We start from the raw sequence: 5,740 nt of genomic DNA, 5'->3' as shown, positions 1-5,740 counted from the left end.
GTAAGTAGTGAATGCGTGTGTCCGTGGGTGGGGCGGTGTCGGTGTGGTAATGTGGGCCGGTGTGGCTACAGTGCCAGGGCTGAATTTTTGTCCCAGTCCGCCCCTGCCTCCCAGCACCACATGTCCTTCCAGCATCTTCAACCTCCACATCTTCTCCTCACTGCAGGTTGCTCTAATCACCCATTCAGGCGTGCCGTAGCATTAGCGCAATGTGTGCCTGCAGACCCCCCACAAAAGGTAGTTCTGTTAGAGCTCAGTTTTAAACAACACGCTCAGTCTCAGAGGTGTATAAACACAAGTGGTGAAGGTGCTAACGCAGGGCGGTAGGGAGAAAATGTGCCAGACAGATGCACTTCAAAGATCTCAGACCTGATCCAAACTGAGTTTTCTAAGTCTGTTGTTTTGGTTGTGTGTAGGCTGATTCGAGACCAGTGGAAACGGCACCGTGCCAGACTTTATCTCAATGCAGCTTGAAATTTTACAGATCATAAACTAAGAGGAATTTCACGGTAAAATGCAATTGTTTATATCTGTGATCAACATCACGTTGAGCAGATTTTAAGTTTATCCAAAGAATAACACTCACGTACCCGTTCATCTAAACCAGACCAGAAGTTTGTCTTATCATTCTGCATTATCATTAATATTATTAGTCACTTTCAAACACTCACACATGTTCAATGTCATTCATGTAAATGCATGAAACTTGCGCACATTACACATTATTTAGTCTTCTCTTCTAAAAAATGAACTGAAAACTACATTTTTGTTTATGTATGTTATGGAAACCTGTTTCCAACACAGGAATAAACTAAATTAAAAGGTACTTGCAAACTTTATTTGTTGCAATTGCGACTTTGTTTATCAAAATGTGACATTGTTTCTCATAAACTGTGACCTATTTTAAACTTTATCTTATAAATCTCATATCTCATAATTGAATAATTCTATTTTTCACTCAAAAGGTTCAGTGACATTAGCGAAACTTTGGTGAAATTTTACAGACATTGCCGAAATATCGCTCACACAGAAGTCACTTTCAAACCAAGCACCTTTCTGTCAACGTCAACGTTTTTTTCTGTTAACATCAATGTAACAAATCAGTGTGACCAACTTCAGCCTGTTGCGAAATCCATGGGGAAATCTTCGTATTGGGATTCATATTGAAATGACTACATTTCACCTGCAAAAATCTGCCGAACAATGGTAACTGTGACCGCACCTCAAGGCAGGAACAAACTTCCATAGATATGACTGGGACTTTAGTCTTGGACTTTAAACTGACATTTAGTGGCGTAAATGCAGAATTGACCCTTCGCAAAACCCACCCTCTTAGTTACTGTTGCTACGTCCGACAAGCCATGGCGCTCTCACGCCACAAATCATGCTCTCACGCAGTGAAATATACATGGCGGAGCAAAGAGGAAAATGACAACATGCCGACAGACAAGACAATGCAGGTTACTTTAGGAATAAAAATAATTTTGTCATTTTGTAAGAAATTCAAACAATAAATACAGCTTTGTGGCTCTTTATTGTGTCATGACAGATCACTTTAGTGCCTCATTTCAAGTGGCATGTGAACCGATCATCTCTTGCTCTTTACTAGTTATAACACAAAAAAACTTGAATGAACATCAGAAGGTATTTTATTTCAACCGCGGAAAAACGTCAATACACACAATTTTTCAAGTTCAAGTCCACCAACATTAATCTACTCTCCTGTCTGGTTTGTTTGTCGGACAAAATGGCAAATTCTGCATTATGATCGCCTGTCAATCAAACTCCTGGCGAAGGGTCAATTGTGCAAAATCAGAAGGTTGCTGTTACCGAAGCTATTGTTGTATTCAGCTGGTCATGTGATCTCAACATGACGGCCCACAAGAGCCATAACCCACAACAAAATACAGCTTTTTCTCAACATTTCAAATGTAATATTTATTTCTTTAGTTCTGAAACATTTACACACATTATGAGCAGTACTAATAGTGATCGTAATTTGACTATTTGTGGAATTTCAGTAATAAATGTACAGTAGTTTAAGGGCAATATCAAGATTGGAAAATCTGTTATAATTATGGTAGCATCACTACTAGAATATCTTATGTCCTTTTTATGAAGCTAAAAAGCACTGAACTGCAGTAACACATGAAAGAGAACATTTATTTGGGTAATAAGGATTTGCTATCTGCCGTTGTTCTCTAGTGACGGGATTTTAGAGTTATTGAGGGTAATACGGCGTGAAATGTTGTTTTTAGCACTTTACTTAGTGAGGCACAGTCATGGAGCCATGGAGCTTTGGGAAGGTTGGTTCAATAGTTAGTCAGACTTGATCTTCATTGGATGTGTTGAGAAGGTCAACAGGGCACGTGCAACCTCTGCAGATGTCTATCTCCGCTCTTTATGTCGAGTCTGACTGGTAGAAGACCACGGTCAGTCCCTCTATTCATCCTCTAAACAACAGTGACACTGAATTCGTCTGGCGCAGAAATATTAATGAGAGGATATGTTACAAATAATTATACAAAACATTTCAAAAGTTTTATTGTTCGTTAAAAGAAAATACAACAACTAAGATTCATCTTGTGTAACCGTCTTTTGGGGCTCTCGCACAATGTAATGAAATAAAGCTATGCAAATAAAGTGACAAATAATATAATATTCAATATAATACGTCCTGTAGCTCAGCTGGTATAGGGCTATGATATAGTAAATATTATATATTAATATATATCCTATTATTTTCACACTGATCACTTCATCAGAATTTCACTTATTCATTAAATGCATCCTAGCATGGTCCTATGCAAGCTTTAAATTTGCGCATTATCAAGTGAAAGAGGGAGTTGAATAATAACATATCTTGGAATGTCTCCTTCAATTAAAACAGTGTCAAGAACTCCAAGATGTGTTAAGAAGAGCGAGGACTGGGATGATGACTGGACTTTCTTCATTAAGATGTTCTCAGGCTGTTTGAAGACATACTGGTCCAGAAGTCATAGAGAGTTGATTCTGGGTAGACACATAATAACACATATTCAGATTCACTCCAGCCTTATTTTGACCTCGCACACCATCGCTAAACATAGAATAAGTTTTGTTTGGACATATGGAGCCAAAATGCATATTTCTTGAATTCCTGAGAAGACAAATAGTTCGGTCCAATCCGTGGGGACAGAGACGGTTTGATATGATAGATGACCTCTTTCTACACTTGACATCTAACATGAAATGGACACATCTAAAAGGCACAAATGTCCCCATCCCTACCCTCAAACATTTGGATTAGGAAAGCATTCCCAGCCTGTCCTGAAAAAACCAAGTGGATTCAAAGTGCTAGGCTTGTTTACATGACGGCCATCCAAGTTTTTCACAAGTTATTTTCAACAGCAAAGGGCAGAAGTTTATTTACTGCTTAACAGAGTGAGCTCAAGTCAAATAAATTCACGTTGTTTAAAAGTTCCCCTTGTGAATGACATATATGAAGCTATCTATGATCGTTATGATTATGATGGTTAGAAATCTAAACTATTATAGTTTTTGTCAACATTTTAAAATAGATTTTTATATTTTCTGTGTTCAGTTTAATTTTAGTAGTTTTAGTGTTTTTGTTGTGTGTTTTTGTAATTTTATTAGTTTTTTAATGTCTATTCATTTTTATTTATTAGTTTTAGTTTATTTAGTTTTAGCTTATTTACTTTTTTGGTACTTCAGCTAAATAATTTGCTAAATGTAAATGCTAATTGTTTCCCTTCTTCCTTTCATTGCAAAATCACTTGAACGAGCTGTGTTCAATCAAGTCTCTGCCTTTCTCACACAGAACAGCCTGCTCGACAGCAACCAGTCTTGTTTTTTACTGGTTGACATTCAACTGAGACTGCCTTGCTCTCAGTTATTGAAGCCCTAATTTTTTTTCACTTTTTCATAATAGCATGAAACTTGGTACACTTGGACAGTTTGCAGCCCTGAACATTTTCAGAAATGGAGCCATCACAAAAACGCCTCGTGGTCGCCATGGCAGCCATTTTACATTCCGCCATTACCAAATTATGTATTTTATATTATATCTCCTGAACCAAATATGATAGCACAGAAAATGTGATGTCTACCCCTATGTTTTTATGGTCAATGATTACAATGATATCATATACAACAACATAAACTGTTGAGGTGAATAGTTAATGGTGAATTCAGTGATGTTGTGATAAGAATTACAATGAAATCGCAGTATCTGAGAAGATGCAGAATGAAATATTTCCTGTAAACTTAATTTACAATCACCCTGTGCGGCCAGAGTTGCCTATTATGTTAGTGTCCACAAGGGGGAAGCATTTATTTCAGTTGATAGTTCCAAAGTCCCTTTAAGACAAGTCATTTCACTCGGCGGCCATCTTTGAAATGCCTCTCGGGCATGCAAGTGTAGTTCCTATCGCTTTGAATGGGGAAACATCAAATTCTCCAAAACTGTTTGCCAAGCTTATGATTAAATTTCATATTTGAACGCTGACTATTTCTATAGCAACCGGGACTTGTAATGGCAGCTGCAGTGACGCAATGACTTTACCGAATAGCGATTGGCTCTTTTACTCAGAAGGCGGGGCTTCCTTCAATAGAGCAGCCATATTGAGCGTTGCATTTCCCCCCCTATTCAAAACTATACGAGTGACATGTCTTGTGTTTTCTATAATCTTTGATATTTCTCAATGCAGCCTTCCTTCTTGATGAACTGTCACTCTACTGTCACCTTGGTAACAGTCAACACTCTGTCTAACTCTATATTTATTCATTTAGCAGACACTTTTATCCAAAGTTACTTACAATTGAGGAATACAACCTGCAATTCATCATAAAGAGGCAAGAAAACACAGGAAGTGCTCGTAATACAAAGTTTTAGACATTGTTTAGTTAGTACAAGCTAGAACAGGGAGGGATTAAGGAAAGTGAAAGTTCTTTTTTATTAAATTAGGATGCAGTCAAATGTTGATGAAAGAGAGATTCGTTTTTCCAGCTGTCGCTTGAAATTGTCAGGGGTTCAGCGTTCCAGATGGGGGTGGGAAGTGATGTTCTGGAAAGTGATTTTGTACTTCTCTGTGATGGTACCACGAGGCGTCGCTCACTTGTAGATCTCAGGCTTTTGGAGGGGATGTAGATTCGTAACAGTGAGTGGAAGTAGGAGGGTGCTGAGCCTGTGGCTGTTCTTTCTTTATGCAATCATCAATATCTTGATCTTGATGTGAGCCGCAACTGGTAGCCAGTGCAGGGAGATAAAGAGAGGTGTGAAGTGTACCTTTTTGGGCTCGTTGAAGATCAGATGTGCTGCTGCATTCTGAATCATTTGTAGAGGTTTGATTGTACATGATGGAAGTCCAGCCAAAAGAGCATTGTTTTAGTCCAGACTAGAAATGACAAGGGCCTGAACAAGAAGTTGTGTAGCATGCTCTATTAGGAAGGGCTTGATCTTTCTGATGTTGTGCAATGCAAATCTGCATGATCGAGCTTTCTTTGCAATGTTGTCCTTGAAGGGCAGCTGATCATCAAAGATTACACCAAGATTTCTGACTGAACTTGATTGGATAATTGTTGATTAACCTAGCTGAATGGTGAAATCTTTTTCAGTCTTTGCCAGGTTGAGCTGTAGGTGATGTTCTTTCATCCATGCCGAGATGTTCGCCAGGCAGCCTGAGATCCGTGCAGCTACCGTTGGATCATCTGGTTGAAATGAGAGATAGAGCTGTGTGTC

This window comes from Sinocyclocheilus rhinocerous, unplaced genomic scaffold (genome assembly GCF_001515625.1).
Source record: "Sinocyclocheilus rhinocerous isolate Xijiao unplaced genomic scaffold, SAMN03320098_v1.1 scaffold1149, whole genome shotgun sequence".
In the NCBI taxonomy this organism is placed as follows: domain Eukaryota; kingdom Metazoa; phylum Chordata; class Actinopteri; order Cypriniformes; family Cyprinidae; genus Sinocyclocheilus; species Sinocyclocheilus rhinocerous.
The sequence above is the reverse complement of the archived record's forward strand: the minus strand, read 5'-3'. Positions refer to the sequence as shown.